Source organism: Festucalex cinctus, chromosome 8 (genome assembly GCF_051991245.1).
Source record: "Festucalex cinctus isolate MCC-2025b chromosome 8, RoL_Fcin_1.0, whole genome shotgun sequence".
Classification (NCBI taxonomy): domain Eukaryota; kingdom Metazoa; phylum Chordata; class Actinopteri; order Syngnathiformes; family Syngnathidae; genus Festucalex; species Festucalex cinctus.
In genome coordinates, this window is record NC_135418.1 from 2,359,278 (window position 1) to 2,379,908 (window position 20,631).

Below are 20,631 nucleotides of genomic sequence, written 5' to 3' on the forward strand. Positions count from 1 at the left end.
GCAAAAATCGTCAAAAATGGGACATTCAAAAATTCGTAGCTCACTTCCTGTTCATTTTAGCATATGGGTACAAGAGACTTTTTTGTAGGTCTTGGGCTCCCTCATACACCTAAAAATATTCGTCGTTCTTGCTTAAACGTACAACTGGGGCTGTTTCGTTAAAGATTTCTAGGGGGCGCTATTGAGTCATTTTTGTAAAAATAGCACAATCGCCGATAAAAAATTGCTCATTTTGCCAGGCCAGCTGTGTGTGCCAAGTTTCGTGTGTTTCTGTGCCAGTTTAGGCCTTCAAAATTGGCGTTGTTTTCTTGGCGAACAGCGCTTAGCCACGCCCACAGCGACTCGCGAAAACTCACAAACTTCGTGTTGTGACAGCATGAAGGCCGACACCCTCATCTGAGCAAATATGAGGTAGGTCCAGTTAACATGGTTGGAGAAAAACATTGAAGAAAAATCGTAAGAAAAAAAATTGCCAGTAGGTGGCGCTATCAGTAAGATGAAATATAAGTTTGTAGATGTCTTTAGGGCTGGACTCTCATCAATTGTGTACAATTTTGAGAAGATAGCATCATCTCGGTCAAGTTAATGCAGCTTTTGTTGTCACGAGAAATCTTCAGACTTTGCGACACCGTAGCGGCCACGCCCTTTGGCGAAAAGTTACAATATTCAGTGTGGGGCATGATCAACATCTTAAGGCTTTTCTGACCAATTTTCAACTGGATCCCTTCAACGAGCTCAGCACAGTAGCTAAAAACGTAAAGTATGACAATTATTGTTACCACTAGGTGGCGCTACATGGATAACTGAATTTTATCATATAGATGTTTTCAGGCCGTGACTATTAAGTTGCCTGATAAGTTTGAGATTTTTTGGAGCTTGAACATGGGAGTTATTAAGCATTTGCTCTTTCTGGACAAATGAAATTTTAAAGGCAATATTTGATGCCCCGCCCCCGTCATATAGTATTTCGAAAAGGCAAGATTTTTTCCCCAGTTGTTCTCTCAGGTCTTGAGATGATAAATGCCAAGTTTGAAGTCAATTGGATGAAAAATGTTTGCAAAGGGGGAAAAAGCATGACCACAGTGAATGTGCCAAAATAGGCCAAAATTGGACATTAAAAAATTCAAAGCTCACTTCCTGTACATTTTAGCTACATGGTCCCAATAGACTTTTTTGTGCGTCTCGGGGTGCTACACGTGCCTGCCAATTTTCGTTGCTCTAGCTCAAACGTGCCGGGCTTGGTTTTTATTTTTCTATGCTAGGGGGCGCTACAGAGTCGCGTTGTTATGACGACTTCATAATATCAAATTTTTCGCCGGGCCTGAGGAGTGTGCAAAGTTTGGTGAGTTTTCGTAAATGTTTAGGTACCCAAAATCGAGATCGTTTACGGAGAATAATAATAATAATAATAATAATAATAATAATAATAATCCGATCGAAAAACAATAGGGACCTCGCAGCGGTAGCTGCTCGGGCCCTAACTAGAGCTGCGAGCAGCTATAAAGGGCCCTCGCAGCCCGGGCCACGTTGGGGTCCTTGCACGTTGGGGTACTGGCATATTGGAAGCAAAATTTCTTTGAAAATGGCATAATAAACGTTTACATGTAGAATATTTTTTTTTGCCAGTGTGTGTCAAGCTCAACGGGTTTTGGTGGTTGTTAAGACCTGCAAAAATCTGCGTCCTTTTTTATTTTTAGGCAATGAGTTGCCCTGATTGGTATTTTTTGTAAAAGTGTATATACACATCATCGCTCGTTGTACTCATTGCACAATGTTACTTTTATTGTCCAAAGGGGCAATCAAAAATGAATAAAACAAAATGGAAACGTACATACGTTTGGATCGGTGTGAAGCCAGTGAACAATTTGAGTGGTGGAAACTAAAAGAATATTCATAAATGACTTAGTTATCACACTTAGAATGAGTGTACATTTTTTGTACAAAACACCGTATGTGAGTTTTTTTATATATATATATATATATATATAAATGCCTCAAGGGCTAGGTGGCGCTGTATTTATAACTGAATGTTGTCATAGAGATACCTTCAGGCCTTGATTATAAGCATACATGTCAAGTGTGGGATTTTTTTTGGAGCATGTACCGTGGAGTTATTAAGCATATCCTTCATTCACGATATTGCTTTTAATGTCCATAAAGGCTATCAAAAATAAATAAAAATATATATATGTTTGGATAAGTCTGATGCCAGTGAACATTTTGAGTGGTGGAAACTAAAAGAATATTCATAAATGACTTAGTTATCACACTTAGAATGAGTTTACATTTTTTGTACAAAATACCGTATGTGGGGTATTTTTTTTTTATGCCTCAAGGGCTAGGTGGCGCTGCATATATAACTGAATGTTGTCATAGAGATAACTTCAGGCCTTGACGATAAACATACATGTCAAGTTTGGGATTTTTTGGAGCATGTACCGGGGAGTTATCAAGCATATCCTTTTTCATTGCGAAACACAAATTTTGATGCCCCGCCCTCATCATATAGTATTTTGAAAAGTCAAAAATTTTCCCCCTGTCGTTGGCTCAGGTCTTGACATGGTCCAGGCCAAGTCTTAACTCAGTCGGATGAAACGTGTAGGAGAAGTGGGCAAAAGTCTGCCCCCTGTGAATGTGCAAAAATCGTCAAAAATGGGACATTCAAAAATTCGTAGCTCACTTCCTGTTCATTTTACCATATGGGTACAAGAGACTTTTTTGTAGGTCTTGGGCTCCCTCATACACCTAAAAATATTCGTCGTTCTTGCTTAAACGTACAACTGGGGCTGTTTCGTTAAAGATTTCTAGGGGGCGCTATTGAGTCATTTTTGTAAAAATAGCACAATCGCCAATAAAAAATTGCTCATTTTGCCAGGCCAGCTGTGTGTGCCAAGTTTCGTGTGTTTCTGTGCCAGTTTAGGCCCTCAAAATTGGCGTTGTTTTCTTGGCGAACAGCGCTTGGCCACGCCCACAGCGACTCGCGAAAACTCACAAACTTCGTGTTGTGACAGCATGAAGGCCGACACCCTCATCTGAGCAAATATGAGGTAGGTCCAGTTAACATGGTTGGAGAAAAACATTGAAGAAAAATCGTAAGAAAAAAAATTGCCAGTAGGTGGCGCTATCAGTAAGATGAAATATAAGCTTGTAGATGTCTTTAGGGCTGGACTCTCATCAATTGTGTACAATTTTGAGAAGATAGCATCATCTCGGTCAAGTTAATGCAGCTTTTGTTGTCACGAGAAATCTTCAGACTTTGCGGCACCGTAGCGGCCACGCCCTTTGGCGAAAAGTTACAATATTCGGTGTGGGGCATGATCAACATCTTAAGGCTTTTCTGACCAATTTTCAACTGGATCCCTTCAACGAGCTCAGCACAGTAGCTAAAAACGTAAAGTATGACAATTATTGTTACCACTAGGTGGCGCTACATGGATAACTGAATTTTATCATATAGATGTTTTCAGGCCGTGACTATTAAGTTGCCTGATAAGTTTGAGATTTTTTGGAGCTTGAACATGGGAGTTATTAAGCATTTGCTCTTTCTGGACAAATGAAATTTTAAAGGCAATATTTGATGCCCCGCCCCCGTCATATAGTATTTCGAAAAGGCAAGATTTTTTCCCCAGTTGTTCTCTCAGGTCTTGAGATGATAAATGCCAAGTTTGAAGTCAATTGGATGAAAAATGTTTGCAAAGGGGGAAAAAGCATGACCACAGTGAATGTGCCAAAATAGGCCAAAATTGGACATTAAAAAATTCATAGCTCACTTCCTGTACATTTTAGCTACATGGTCCCAATAGACTTTTTTGTGCGTCTCGGGGTGCTACACGTGCCTGCCAATTTTCGTTGCTCTAGCTCAAACATGCCGGGCTTGGTTTTTATTTTTCTATGCTAGGGGGCGCTATAGAGTCGCGTTGTTATGACGACTTCATAATATCAAATTTTTCGCCGGGCCTGAGGAGTGTGCAAAGTTTGGTGAGTTTTCGTAAATGTTTAGGTACCCAAGATCGTGATCGTTTACGGAGAAAAAGAAGAAGAAGAATAATAATAACTAGAGCTGCGAGCAGCTATAAAGGGCCCTCGCAGCCCGGGCCACGTTGGGGTACTTGCACGTTGGGGTACTTGCACGTTGGGGTACTGGCACGTTGGGGTACTGGCAAGTTTAGGTACGGCACATTGGAAGCAGAATTTCTTTGAAAATGGCATGATAAACCTTGACATGTGGATTTTTTTTTTTTTTGTAAAAATACCGTTAAGTTGGTGTATTTTTTTTTATGCCTCTAGGGCTAGGTGGCGCTGTATATATAATGGAATGTTGTCATAGGGATACCTTCAAGCCTTGACTCTAAACATACATGTCAAGTGTGGGATTTTTTTGGAGCATGTACCGTGGAGTTATTAAGCATATCCTTCATTCACGATATTGCTTTTAATGTCCATTAGAGGCTATCAAAAATAAATAAAAAAGTACATGTTTGGATAAGTCTAATGCCAGTGAACATTTTGAGTGGTGGAAAGTAAAAGAATATTCATAAATGACTTAGTTATCACACTTAGAATGAGTTTACATTTTTTGTACAAAATACCGTATGTGGGGTATTTTTTTGTTTTGCCTCAAGGGCGAGGTGGCGCTGCATATATAACTGAATGTTGTCATAGAGATACCTTCAGGCCTTGACGATAAACATACATGTCAAGTTTGGGATTTTTTGGAGCATGTATCGGGGAGTTATTAAGCATATCCTTTTTCAGTGCGAAACACAAATTTTGATGCCCCGCGCTCATCATATAGTATTTCCAAAAGTCAAGATTTTTCCGTCTGTTGTTGGCTCAGGTCTTGACATGGTCCAGGTCAAGTCATAAGTCAGTCGGATAAAACATGTAGGAGAAGTGGGCAAAAGTATGCCCCCTGAAAATGTGCAAAAATCGTCAAAAATGGGACATTCAAAAATTCGTACCTCACTTCCTGTTCATTTTAGCATATGGGTCCAAGAGACTTTTTTGTAGGTCTTTGGCTCCCTCATACACGTAAAAATTTTCGTAGATCTTGCTTAAACGTAGAATCGGGGCTGCTTCGTTAAAAATTTCTAGGGGGCGCTATTGAGTCATTTTTGTAAAAATAGTACAATCAACAATAAAATATTGTTCATTTTACCAGGCCAGATGTGTGTGCCAAGTTTCATGAGTTTCTGCGCATGTTTAGACCCTCAAAACTGGCGTTGTTTTCTTGGCGAACAGTGCTTAGCCACGCCCACAGCGATTCGCGAAAACTCACAAACTTCGTGTTGTGACATCATGAAGGCCGAAACCCTCATCTGAGCAAATATGAGGTTGGTCCAGTTAACGTGTTTGGAGAAAAATGTACAAGAAAATTCGTAAGAAAAAAAATTGCCACTAGGTGGCGCTATCAGTAAGATGAAATATAAGTTCGTAGATGTCTTAAGGGCTGGACTCTCATCAAATGTGTGAAATTTTGAGAAGATAGGATCATCTCGGTCAAGTTCATGCAGCTTTTATTGTCACGAAAAATTTTCGGACTTTGCGTCACCGTAGCGGCCACGCCCTTTGGCGAAAAGTTACAATATTCGGTGTGGGGCATGATCAACATCTTAAGGCTTTTCTGACCAATTTTCAACTGGATCCCTTCAACGAGCTCGGCACAGTAGCTAAAAACGTAAAGTATGACATTTATTGTTACCACTAGGTGGCGCTATATGTATAACTGAATTTTATCATATAGATGCTTTCAGGCCGTGACTATTACGTTGCCTGAGAAGTTTGAGATTTTTTGGAGCTTGAACATGGGAGTTATCACACTTAGAATGAGTTGACATTTTTTGTACAAAATACCGTATGTGGGGTATTTTTTTTTCACGCCTGAAGGGCTAGGTGGCGCTGCATATATAACTGAATTTTGTCATAGAGATACCTTCAGGCTTTGACTATAAACATACATGTCAAGTTTGGGATTTTTTGGAGCATGTACCGGGGAGTTATTAAGCATATCCTTTTTCAGTGCGAAACACAAAATTTGATGCCCCGCCCTCATCATATAGTATTTCCAAAAGTCAAGATTTTTCTGCCTGTAGTTGGCTCAGGTCTTGACATGGTCCAGGTCAAGTCTAAAGTCAGTCGGATGAAATGTGTAGGAGAAGTGGGCAAAAGTATGCCCCCTGAAAATGTGCAAAAATCGTCAAAAATGGGACATTCAAAAATTCATAGCTCACTTCCTGTTCATTTTAGCACATGGGTCCAAGAGACTTTTTTGTAGGTCTTGGACTCCCTCATACACCTAAAAATTTTCGTAGATCTTGCTTAAACGTACAATCGGGGCTGCTTCGTTAAAGATTTCTAGGGGGCGCTATTGAGTCATTTTTGTAAAAATAGGACAATACATGATAAAATATTGCTCATTTTGCCAGGCCAGATGTGTGTGCCAAGTTTCATGAGTTTCTGCGCATGTTTAGACCATCAAAACTAGCGTTGTTTTCTTGGCGAACAGTGCTTAGCCACGCCCACAGCGATTCGCGAAAACTCACAAACTTCGTGTTGTGACATCATGAAGGCCGAAACCCCCATCTGAGCAAATATGAGGTTGGTCCAGTTAACGTGTTTGGAGAAAAATGTACAAGAAAATTCGTAAGAAAAAAAATTGCCACTAGGTGGCGCTATCAGTTAGATGAAATATAAGTTCGTAGATGTATTTAGGGCTGGACTCTCATCAAATGTGTGAAATTTTGAGAAGATAGGATCATCTCGGTCAAGTTCATGCAGCTTTTATTGTCACGAAAAATCTTCAGACTTTGCGTCACCGTAGCGGCCACGCCCTTTGGCGAAAAGTTACAATATTCGGTGTGGGGCATCATCAACATCTTAAGGCTTTTCTGACCAATTTTCAACTGGATCCCTTCAACGAGCTCGGCACAGTAGCTAAAAACGTAAAGTATGACATTTATTGTTACCACTAGGTGGCGCTATATGTATAACTGAATTTTATCATATAGATGCTTTCAGGCCGTGACTATTACGTTGCCTGAGAAGTTTGAGATTTTTTGGAGCTTGAACATGGGAGTTATCACACTTAGAATGAGTTGACATTTTTTGTACAAAATACCGTATGTGGGGTATTTTTTTTTCACGCCTGAAGGGCTAGGTGGCGCTGCATATATAACTGAATTTTGTCATAGAGATACCTTCAGGCTTTGACTATAAACATACATGTCAAGTTTGGGATTTTTTGGAGCATGTACCGGGGAGTTATTAAGCATATCCTTTTTCAGTGCGAAACACAAAATTTGATGCCCCGCCCTCATCATATAGTATTTCCAAAAGTCAAGATTTTTCTGCCTGTAGTTGGCTCAGGTCTTGACATGGTCCAGGTCAAGTCTAAAGTCAGTCGGATGAAATGTGTAGGAGAAGTGGGCAAAAGTATGCCCCCTGAAAATGTGCAAAAATCGTCAAAAATGGGACATTCAAAAATTCATAGCTCACTTCCTGTTCATTTTAGCACATGGGTCCAAGAGACTTTTTTGTAGGTCTTGGACTCCCTCATACACCTAAAAATTTTCGTAGATCTTGCTTAAACGTACAATCGGGGCTGCTTCGTTAAAGATTTCTAGGGGGCGCTATTGAGTCATTTTTGTAAAAATAGGACAATACATGATAAAATATTGCTCATTTTGCCAGGCCAGATGTGTGTGCCAAGTTTCATGAGTTTCTGCGCATGTTTAGACTATCAAAACTAGCGTTGTTTTCTTGGCGAACAGTGCTTAGCCACGCCCACAGCGATTCGCGAAAACTCACAAACTTCGTGTTGTGACATCATGAAGGCCGAAACCCCCATCTGAGCAAATATGAGGTTGGTCCAGTTAACGTGTTTGGAGAAAAATGTACAAGAAAATTCGTAAGAAAAAAAATTGCCACTAGGTGGCGCTATCAGTTAGATGAAATATAAGTTCGTAGATGTATTTAGGGCTGGACTCTCATCAAATGTGTGAAATTTTGAGAAGATAGGATCATCTCGGTCAAGTTCATGCAGCTTTTATTGTCACGAAAAATCTTCAGACTTTGCGTCACCGTAGCGGCCACGCCCTTTGGCGAAAAGTTACAATATTCGGTGTGGGGCATCATCAACATCTTAAGGCTTTTCTGACCAATTTTCAACTGGATCCCTTCAACGAGCTCAGCACAGTAGCTAAAAACGTAAAGTATGACATTTATTGTAACCACTAGGTGGCGCTATATGTATAACTGAATTTTTTCATATAGGTGTTTTCAGGCCGTGACTATTACGTTGCCTGAGAAGTTTGAGATTTTTTGGAGCTTGTACATGGGAGTTATTCAGCATTTGCTCTTTCTGGACAAATGAAATTTTAAAGGCAATATTTGATGCCCCGCCCCCGTCATATAGTATTTCGAAAACGCAAGATTTTTTGCCTAGTTTTTCTCTTAAGTCTTGAGATGATAAATGCCAAGTTTAAAGTCAATGGGATGAAAAATGTTTGCATAGGGGGAAAAAGCATGACCACAGTGAATGTGCCAAAATAGGCCAAAATTGGACATTAAAAAATTCATAGCTCACTTCCTGTACATTTTAGGAAATGGCTTCCACTGACTTTTTTGTGCGTCTCGTAGTGCTACACGTGCCTGCCAATTTTCGTAGCTCTAGCTCAAACGGGCCGGGATTGGTTTTTATTTTTCTACGCTAGGTGGCGCTATAGAGTCGCGTTGTTATGACAACTACATAATATCAAATTTTTCGCCGGGCCCGAAGAGACTGCAAAGTTTGGTGAGTTTTCGTAAATGTTTAGGCCCTCAAAAATGCGATCGTTTACGGAGAAGAAGAAGAAGAAGAATAATAATAATTCTTACAAAAACAAGAGGGACCTCGCAGCGGTCGCTGCTCGGGCCCTAACTAGAGCTGCGAGCAGCTATAAAGGGCCCTCGCAGCCCGGGCCACGTTGGGGTCCTTGCACGTTGGGGTACTTGCATGTTAGGGTACTGGCACGTTGGGGTACTGGCATATTGGAAGCAAAATTTCTTTGAAAATGGCATAATAAATGTTTACATGTAGAATATTTTTTTGCCAGTGTGTGTGTCAAGCTCAACGGGTTTTGGTGATTGTTAAGACCTGCAAAAATCAGCGTCCTTTTTTATTTTTAGGCAATGAGTTGCCCTGATTGGTATTTTTTTGTAAAAGTGTATATACACATCATCGCTCGTTGTACTCATTGCACAATGTTACTTTTATTGTCCAAAGGGGCAATAACAAATGAATAAAACAAAATGGAAACGTACATACGTTTGGATCGGTGTGAAGCCAGTGAACAATTTGAGTGGTGGAAACTAAAAGAATATTCATAAATGACTTAGTTATCACACTTAGAATGAGTGTACATTTTTTGTACAAAATACCGTATGTGGGGTATTTTTAATTTTTTTATATATAAGCCTCAAGGGCTAGGTGGCGCTGTATTTATAACTGAATGTTGTCATAGAGATACCTTCAGGCCTTGATTATAAGCATACATGTCAAGTGTGGGATTTTTTTTGGAGCATGTACCGTGGAGTTATTAAGCATATCCTTCATTCACGATATTGCTTTTAATGTCCATAAAGGCTATCAAAAATAAATAAAAATATATATATGTTTGGATAAGTCTGATGCCAGTGAACATTTTGAGTGGTGGAAACTAAAAGAATATTCATAAATGACTTAGTTATCACACTTAGAATGAGTTTACATTTTTTGTACAAAATACCGTATGTGGGGTATTTTTTTTTTATGCCTCAAGGGCTAGGTGGCGCTGCATATATAACTGAATGTTGTCATAGAGATAACTTCAGGCCTTGACGATAAACATACATGTCAAGTTTGGGATTTTTTGGAGCATGTACCGGGGAGTTATCAAGCATATCCTTTTTCATTGCGAAACACAAATTTTGATGCCCCGCCCTCATCATATAGTATTTTGAAAAGTCAAAAATTTTCCCCCTGTCGTTGGCTCAGGTCTTGACATGGTCCAGGCCAAGTCTTAACTCAGTCGGATGAAACGTGTAGGAGAAGTGGGCAAAAGTCTGCCCCCTGTGAATGTGCAAAAATCGTCAAAAATGGGACATTCAAAAATTCGTAGCTCACTTCCTGTTCATTTTACCATATGGGTACAAGAGACTTTTTTGTAGGTCTTGGGCTCCCTCATACACCTAAAAATATTCGTCGTTCTTGCTTAAACGTACAACTGGGGCTGTTTCGTTAAAGATTTCTAGGGGGCGCTATTGAGTCATTTTTGTAAAAATAGCACAATCGCCAATAAAAAATTGCTCATTTTGCCAGGCCAGCTGTGTGTGCCAAGTTTCGTGTGTTTCTGTGCCAGTTTAGGCCCTCAAAATTGGCGTTGTTTTCTTGGCGAACAGCGCTTGGCCACGCCCACAGCGACTCGCGAAAACTCACAAACTTCGTGTTGTGACAGCATGAAGGCCGACACCCTCATCTGAGCAAATATGAGGTAGGTCCAGTTAACATGGTTGGAGAAAAACATTGAAGAAAAATCGTAAGAAAAAAAATTGCCAGTAGGTGGCGCTATCAGTAAGATGAAATATAAGCTTGTAGATGTCTTTAGGGCTGGACTCTCATCAATTGTGTACAATTTTGAGAAGATAGCATCATCTCGGTCAAGTTAATGCAGCTTTTGTTGTCACGAGAAATCTTCAGACTTTGCGGCACCGTAGCGGCCACGCCCTTTGGCGAAAAGTTACAATATTCGGTGTGGGGCATGATCAACATCTTAAGGCTTTTCTGACCAATTTTCAACTGGATCCCTTCAACGAGCTCAGCACAGTAGCTAAAAACGTAAAGTATGACAATTATTGTTACCACTAGGTGGCGCTACATGGATAACTGAATTTTATCATATAGATGTTTTCAGGCCGTGACTATTAAGTTGCCTGATAAGTTTGAGATTTTTTGGAGCTTGAACATGGGAGTTATTAAGCATTTGCTCTTTCTGGACAAATGAAATTTTAAAGGCAATATTTGATGCCCCGCCCCCGTCATATAGTATTTCGAAAAGGCAAGATTTTTTCCCCAGTTGTTCTCTCAGGTCTTGAGATGATAAATGCCAAGTTTGAAGTCAATTGGATGAAAAATGTTTGCAAAGGGGGAAAAAGCATGACCACAGTGAATGTGCCAAAATAGGCCAAAATTGGACATTAAAAAATTCATAGCTCACTTCCTGTACATTTTAGCTACATGGTCCCAATAGACTTTTTTGTGCGTCTCGGGGTGCTACACGTGCCTGCCAATTTTCGTTGCTCTAGCTCAAACATGCCGGGCTTGGTTTTTATTTTTCTATGCTAGGGGGCGCTATAGAGTCGCGTTGTTATGACGACTTCATAATATCAAATTTTTCGCCGGGCCTGAGGAGTGTGCAAAGTTTGGTGAGTTTTCGTAAATGTTTAGGTACCCAAGATCGTGATCGTTTACGGAGAAAAAGAAGAAGAAGAATAACTAGAGCTGCGAGCAGCTATAAAGGGCCCTCGCAGCCCGGGCCACGTTGGGGTCCTTGCACGTTGGGGTACTTGCACGTTGGGGTACTGGCACGTTGGGGTACTGGCATATTGGAAGCAAAATTTCTTTGAAAATGGCATAATAAACGTTTACATGTAGAATATTTTTTTGCCAGTGTGTGTGTCAAGCTCAACGGGTTTTGGTGATTGTTAAGACCTGCAAAAATCAGCGTCCTTTTTTATTTTTAGGCAATGAGTTCCCCTGATTGGTATTTTTTTGTAAAAGTGTATATACACATCATCGCTCGTTGTACTCATTGCACAATGTTACTTTTATTGTCCAAAGGGGCAATCAAAAATGAATAAAACAAAATGGAAACGTACATACGTTTGGATCGGTGTGAAGCCAGTGAACAATTTGAGTGGTGGAAACTAAAAGAATATTCATAAATGACTTAGTTATCACACTTAGAATGAGTGTACATTTTTTGTACAAAATACCGTATGTGGGGTATTTTTTTTATTTTTTATATAAGCCTCAAGGGCTAGGTGGCGCTGTATTTATAACTGAATGTTGTCATAGAGATACCTTCAGGCCTTGATTATAAGCATACATGTCAAGTGTGGGATTTTTTTTGTGGAGCATGTACCGTGGAGTTATTAAGCATATCCTTCATTCACGATATTGCTTTTAATGTCCATAGAGGCTATCAAAAATAAATAAAAATATATATATGTTTGGATAAGTCTGATGCCAGTGAACATTTTGAGTGGTGGAAACTAAAAAAATATTCATAAATGACTTAGTTATCACACTTAGAATGAGTGTACATTTTTTGTACAAAATACCGTATGTGGGGTATTTTTTTTTCATGCCTCAAGGGCTAGGTGGCGCTGCATATATAACTGAATGTTGTCATAGAGATAACTTCAGGCCTTGACGATAAACATACATGTCAAGTTTGGGATTTTTTGGAGCATGTACCGGGGAGTTATCAAGCATATCCTTTTTCATTGTGAAACACAAATTTTGATGCCCCGCCCTCATCATATAGTATTTCGAAAAGTCAAAATTTTTCCCCCTGTCGTTGGCTCAGGTCTTGACATGGTCCAGGCCAAGTCTTAACTCAGTCGGATGAAACGTGTAGGAGAAGTGGGCAAAAGTCTGCCCCCTGTGAATGTGCAAAAATCGTCAAAAATGGGACATTCAAAAATTCGTAGCTCACTTCCTGTTCATTTTAGCATATGGGTACAAGAGACGTTTTTGTAGGTCTTGGGCTCCCTCATACACCTAAAAATATTCGGCGTTTTTGCTTAAACGTACAACCGGGGCTGCTTCATTAAAAATTTCGAGGGGGCGCTATTGAGTCATTTTTGTAAAAATAGCACAATCAACAATAAAATATTGCTCATTTTACCAGGCCAGATATGTGTGCCAAGTTTCATGAGTTTCTGCGCATGTTTAGACCCTCAAAACCGGCGTTGTTTTCTTGGCGAACAGTGCTTAGCCACGCCCACAGCGATTCGCGAAAACTCACAAACTTCGTGTTGTGACATCATGAAGGCCGAAACCCTCATCTGAGCAAATATGAGGTTGGTCCAGTTAACGTGTTTGGAGAAAAAATTTACAAGAAAATTCGTAAGAAAAAAAATTGCCACTAGGTGGCGCTATCAGTAAGATGAAATATAAGTTCGAAGATGTCTTTAGGGCTGGACTCTCATCAAATGTGTGAAATTTTGAGAAGATAGGATCATCTCGGTCAAGTTCATGCAGCTTTTATTGTCACGAAAAATCTTCAGACTTTGCGGCACCGTAGCGGCCACGCCCTTTGGCGAAAAGTTACAATATTCGGTGTTGGGCATGATCAACATCTTAAGGCTTTTCTGACCAACTTTCAACTGGATCCCTTCAACGAGCTCAGCGCAGTAGCTAAAAACGTAAAGTATGACATTTATTGTCACCACTAGGTGGCGCTATATGTATAACTGAATTTTATCATATAGATGTTTTCAGGCCGTGACTATTACGTTGCCTGAGAAGTTTGAGATTTTTTGGAGCTTGAACATGGGAGTTATTAAGCATTTGCTCTTTCTGGACAAATGAAATTTTAAAGACAATATTTGATGCCCCGCCCCCATCATATAGTATTTCGAAAAGGCAAGACTTTTTGCCCAGTTGTTCTCTCAGGTCTTGAGATGATAAATGCCAAGTTTGATGTGAATTGGATGAAAAATGTTTGCAGAGGGGGAAAAAGCATGACCACAGTGAATGTGCCAAAATAGGCCAAAATTGGACATAAAAAAATTCATAGCTCATTTCCTGTACATTTTAGCTACATGGTCCCAATAGACTTTTTTGTGCGTCTCGGGGTGCTACACGTGCCTGCCAATTTTCGTTGCTCTAGCTCAAACGTGCCAGGCTTGGTTTTTATTTTTCTACGCTAGGGGGCGCTATAGAGTCGCGTTGTTATGACGACTTCATAATATCAAATTTTTCGCCGGGCCTGAGGAGTGTGCAAAGTTTGGTGAGTTTTCGTGAATGTTTAGGTACTCAAAAATGCGATTGTTTACGGAGAAAAAGAAGAATAATAATAACTAGAGCTGCGAGCAGCTATAAAGGGCCCTCGCAGCCCGGGCCACGTTGGGGTACTTGCACGTTGGGGTACTGGCACGTTGGGGTACTGGCATATTGGAAGCAAAATTTCTTTGAAAATGGCATAATAAACGTTTACATGTAGAATATTTTTTTGCCAGTGTGTGTGTCAAGCTCAACGGGTTTTGGTGATTGTTAAGACCTGCAAAAATCAGCGTCCTTTTTTATTTTTAGGCAATGAGTTGCCCTGATTGGTATTTTTTTGTAAAAGTGTATATACACATCATCGCTCGTTGTACTCATTGCACAATGTTACTTTTATTGTCCAAAGGGGCAATCAAAAATGAATAAAACAAAATGGAAACGTACATACGTTTGGATCGGTGTGAAGCCAGTGAACAATTTGAGTGGTGGAAACTAAAAGAATATTCATAAATGACTTAGTTATCACACTTAGAATGAGTGTACATTTTTTGTACAAAATACCGTTTGTGGGGTATTTTTTTTTATTTTTATATAAGCCTCAAGGGCTAGGTGGCGCTGTATTTATAACTGAATGTTGTCATAGAGATACCTTCAGGCCTTGATTATAAGCATACATGTCAAGTGTGGGATTTTTTTTTGGAGCATGTACCGTGGAGTTATTAAGCATATCCTTCATTCACGATATTGCTTTTAATGTCCATAGAGGCTATCAAAAATAAATAAAAATATATATATGTTTGGATAAGTCTGATGCCAGTGAACATTTTGAGTGGTGGAAACTAAAAAAATATTCATAAATGACTTAGTTATCACACTTAGAATGAGTGTACATTTTTTGTACAAAATACCGTATGTGGGGTATTTTTTTTTCATGCCTCAAGGGCTAGGTGGCGCTGCATATATAACTGAATGTTGTCATAGAGATACCTTCAGGCCTTGACGATAAACATACATGTCAAGTTTGGGATTTTTTGGAGCATGTACCGGGGAGTTATTAAGCATATCCTTTTTCAGTGCGAAACACAAATTTTGATGCCCCGCCCTCACCATATAGTATTTCCGAAAGTCAAGATTTTTCCGTCTGTTGTTGGCTCAGGTCTTGGCATGGTCCAGGTCAAGTCATAAGTCAGTCGGATAAAACGTGTAGGAGAAGTGGGCAAAAGTATGCCCCCTGAAAATGTGCAAAAATCGTCAAAAATGGGACATTCAAAAATTCGTAGCTCACTTCCTGTTCATTTTAGCATATGGGTACAAGAGACTTTTTTGTAGGTCTTGGGCTCCCTCATACACCTAAAAATATTCGTCGTTCTTGCTTAAACGTACAACCGGGGCTGCTTCGTTAAAAATTTCGAGGGGGCGCTATTGAGTCATTTTTTTAAAAATAGCACAATCAACAATAAAATATTGTTCATTTTACCAGGCCAGATGTGTGTGCCAAGTTTCATGAGTTTCTGCGCATGTTTAGACCCTCAAAACTGGCGTTGTTTTCTTGGCGAACAGTGCTTAGCCACGCCCACAGCGATTCGCGAAAACTCACAAACTTCGTGTTGTGACATCATGAAGGCCGAAACCCTCATCTGAGCAAATATGAGGTTGGTCCAGGTAACGTGTTTGGAGAAAAAATGTACAAGAAAATTCGTAAGAAAAAAAATTGCCACTAGGTGGCGCTATCAGTAAGATGAAATATAAGTTCGTAGATGTCTTTAGGGCTGGACTCTCATCAAATGTGTGAAATTTTGAGAAGATAGGATCATCTCGGTCAAGTTCATGCAGCTTTTATTGTCACGAAAAATCTTCAGACTTTGCGGCACCGTAGCGGCCACGCCCTTTGGCGAAAAGTTACAATATTCGGTGTGGGGCATGATCAACATCTTAAGGCTTTTCTGACCAACTTTCAACTGGATCCCTTCAACGGGCTCAGCGCAGTAGCTAAAAACGTAAAGTATGACATTTATTGTCACCACTAGGTGGCGCTATATGTATAACTGAATTTTATCATATAGATGTTTTCAGGCCGTGACTATTACGTTGCCTGAGAAGTTTGAGATTTTTTGGAGCTTGAACATGGGAGTTATTAAGCATTTGCTCTTTCTGGACAAATGAAATTTTAAAGACAATATTTGATGCCCCGCCCCCATCATATAGTATTTCGAAAAGGCAAGACTTTTTGCCCAGTTGTTCTCTCAGGTCTTGAGATGATAAATGCCAAGTTTGATGTGAATTGGATGAAAAATGTTTGCAGAGGGGGAAAAAGCATGACCACAGTGAATGTGCCAAAATAGGCCAAAATTGGACATAAAAAAATTCATAGCTCATTTCCTGTACATTTTAGCTACATGGTCCCAATAGACTTTTTTGTGCGTCTCGGGGTGCTACACGTGCCTGCCAATTTTCGTTGCTCTAGCTCAAACGTGCCAGGCTTGGTTTTTATTTTTCTACGCTAGGGGGCGCTATAGAGTCGCGTTGTTATGACGACTTCATAATATCAAATTTTTCGCCGGGCCTGAGGAGTGTGCAAAGTTCGGTGAGTTTTCGTGAATGTTTAGGTACCCAAAATCGCGATCGTTTACGGAGAAGAAGAAGAAGAAGAAGAAGAAGAAGAATAATAATAATAACTAGAGCTGCGAGCAGCTATAAAGGGCCCTCGCAGCCCGGGCCACGTTGGGGTACTTGCACGTTGGGGAACTTGCACGTTGGGGTACTCGCACGTTGGGGTACTGGCACATTATGAGCAAAATTTCTTTGAACATGGCATGACAAACCTTTACATGTGATTTTTTTTTTGCCAGGTGTGATGTGTGTGACAAGCTCAATGTGTTTTGGTGATTGTCAAGATGTGCAAAAATCAGCTTCATTTTTTATTTTTAGGGAATGAGTTGACCTGACTGTTTTTTTTTTGCAAAAGTATGTATACCCATCATCGCTTGTACTCATTGCACAATGTTGCTTTTATTGTCCATAGAGGCGATAAAAAAAAATGAAACTGAATAAAAAAACTACTGTTGTTTGGATCGGTCTGATACCAGTGAACATCTTGAGTAGTGGAAAGTAAAAGAATATTCATAAATGACTTAGTTATAACACTTACGAGTTCACAAATTTTGTTCAAAATACCGTGTTTTTTTTTTTGTTTTTTTGTTTTTTTTTAATGCCTCAAGGACTAGGTGGCGCAGTATTTATCACTGAATTTTGTCATAGAGATACCTTCAGGCCTTGACTATAAATATACATGTTAAGTGTGGGATTTTTTGGAGCATGTACCGGGGAGTTATTCAGCATATCCTTCATTCACGTTACTGCTTTTAACGTCAATAGAGGCTATCAAAAATAAATAAAACTAAATAAAAAATACGTATGTTTGGATAGGTCTGATGCTAGTGAAAATTTTGAGTGGTGGAAAGTAAAAGAATATTCATAAATGACTTAGTTATCACACTTAGAATGAGTTTACATTTTTTGTACAAAATACCGTATGTGGGGTATTTTTTTGTTTTGCCTCAAGGGCTAGGTGGCGCTGCATATATAACTGAATGTTGTCATAGAGATACCTTCAGGCCTTGACTATGAGCATACATGTCAAGTTTGGGATTTTTTGGAGGATGTACTGGGAAGTTATTAAGCATATCCTTTTTCAGTTCGAAACACAAAGTTTGATGCCCCGCCTTCATCATATAGTATTTCGAAAAGTCAAGATTTTCCCCCCTGTCGTTGGCTCAGGTCTTGACATGGTCCAGGTCAAGTCTGAAGTCAGTCGGATGAAACGTGTAGGAGAAGTGGGCAAAAGTATGCCCCCTGTAAATGTGCAAATATCGTCAAAAATGGGACATTCAAAAATTCGTAGCTCACTTCCTGTTCATTTTAGCATGTAGGCCCAAGAGACTTTTTTGTAGGTCTTGGGCTCCCTCATACACCTAAAAATATTCGTCGTTCTTGCTTAAACGTACAACCGGGGCTGCTTCGTTAAAAATTTCTAGGGGGCGCTATTGAGTCATTTTTGTAAAAATAGCACAATCAACAATAAGATATTGCTCATTTTACCAGGCCAGATGTGTGTGCCAAGTTTCATGAGTTTCTGTGCATTTTTAGACCCTCAAAACTGGCGTTGTTTTCTTGGCGAACAGCGCTTAGCCACGCCCACAGCAATTCGCGAAAACTCACAAACTTCGTGTTGTGACATCATGAAGGCCGAAACCCTCAACATTTGTCACACTTAGAATGAGTGTACATTTTTTGTACAAAATACCGTATGTGGGGTATTATTATTTTTTTTATATATATATATATATATGCCTCAAGGGCTAGGTGGCGCTGTATTTATAACTGAATTTTGTCATAGAGATACCTTCACGCCTTGACTATAAATATACATGTCAAGTTTGGGATTTTTTGAAGCATGCACCGGGGAGTTATTAAGCATATCCTTCATTCACGATATTGCTTTTAATGTCCACAGAGGCTATCAAAAATAAATAAAAATATATATATGTTTGGATAAGTCTGATGCCAGTGAACATTTTGAGTGGTGGAAACTAAAAGAATATTCATAAATGACTTAGTTATCACACTTAGAATGAGTTTACATTTTTTGTACAAAATACCGTATGTGGGGTATTTTTTTTTTATGCCTCAAGGGCTAGGTGGCGCTGCATATATAACTGAATGTTGTCATAGAGATACTTTCAGGCCTTGATGATAAACATACATGTCAAGTTTGGGATTTTTTGGAGCATGTACCGGGGAGTTATTAAGCATATCCTTTTTCAGTGCGAAACACAAATTTTGATGCCCCGCCTTCATCATATAGTATTTCGAAAAGTCAAGATTTTTCCCCCTGTCGTTGGCTCAGGTCTTGACATGGTCCAGGTCAAGTCTGAAGTCAGTCGGATGAAACGTGTAGGAGAAGTGGGCAAAAGTATGCCCCCTGTAAATGTGCAAAAATCGTCAAAAATGGGACATTTAAAAATTCGTAGCTCACTTCCTGTTCATTATAGCATATGGGTCCAAGTGACTTTTTTGTAGGTCTTGGGCTTCCTAATACACCTAAAAAATTTTGTAGCTCTTGCTTAAACGTACAACCGGGGCTGCTTCGTTAAAAATTTCTAGGGGGCGCTATTGAGTCATTTTTGTAAAAATAGCACAATCAACAATAAAATATTGCTAATTTTACCAGGCCAGATGTGTGTGCCAAGTTTCATGAGTTTCTGTGCATGTTTAGACCCTCAAAATTGGCGTTGTTTTCTTGGCGAACAGCGCTTAGCCACGCCCACAGCGATTCGCGAAAACTCACAAACTTCATGTTGTGACAGCATGAAGGCCGACACCCTCATCTGAGCAAATATGAGGTAGGTCCAGTTAACATGGTTGGAGAAAAACATTGAAGAAAAATCGTGAGAAAAAAAATTGCCAGTAGGTGGCGCTATCAGTAAGATGAAATATAAGTTTGTAGATGTCTTTAGGACTGGACTCTCATCAATTGTGTAAAATTTTGAGAAGATAGCATCATCTCGGTCAAGTTAATGCAGCTTTTGTTGTCACGAGAAATCTTCAGACTTTGCGGCACCGTAGCGGCCACGCCCTTTGGCGAAAAGTTACAATATTCGGTGTGGGGCATGATCAACATCTTAAGGCTTTTCTGACCAATTTTCAACTGGATCCCTTCAACGAGCTCAGCACAGTAGCTAAAAACGTAAAGTATGACAATTATTGTTACCACTAGGTGGCGCTACATGGATAACTGAATTTTATCATATAGATGTTTTCAGGCCGTGACTATTAAGTTGCCTGATAAGTTTGAGATTTTTTGGAGCTTGAACATGGGAGTTATTAAGCATTTGCTCTTTCTGGACAAATGAAATTTTAAAGGCAATATTTGATGCCCCGCCCCCGTCATATAGTATTTCGAAAAGGCAAGATTTTTTCCCCAGTTGTTCTCTCAGGTCTTGAGATGATAAATGCCAAGTTTGAAGTCAATGGGATGAAAAATGTTTGCAAAGGGGTCAAAAGCATGACCACAGTGAATGTGCCAAAATAGGCCAAAATTGGACATTAAAAAATTCATAGCTCACTTCCTGTACATTTTAGCTACATGGTCCCAATAGACTTTTTTGTGCGTCTCGGGGTGCTACACGTGCCTGCCAATTTTCGTTGCTCTAGCTCAAACATGCCGGGCTTGGTTTTTATTTTTCTATGCTAGGGGGCGCTACAGAGTCGCGTTGTTATGACGACTTCATAATATCAAATTTTTCGCCGGGCCTGAGGAGTGTGCAAAGTTTGGTGAGTTTTCGTAAATGTTTAGGTACCCAAAATCGTGATCGTTTACGGAGAAGAAGAAGAAGAAGAAGAAGAAGAAGAATAATAATAATAATAATAATAATCCGATCGAAAAACAATAGGGACCTCGCAGCGGTAGCTGCTCGGGCCCTAATAATAATAATCCGATCGAAAAACAATAGGGACCTCGCAGCGGTAGCTGCTCGGGCCCTAATAATAACTAGAGCTGCGAGCAGCTATAAAGGGCCCTCGCAGCCCGGGCCACGTTGGGGTCC

General features: G+C 39.8%; 1 long non-coding RNA gene across 1 annotated transcript in view; it reads left to right on the plus strand.

The window, feature by feature from the left end:
- Nucleotides 1–20,631, plus strand: part of LOC144023327 (uncharacterized) — a 227,107-nt gene that overhangs the window by 130,398 nt on the left and 76,078 nt on the right. The gene's annotated exons all lie outside the window — the stretch shown is intronic.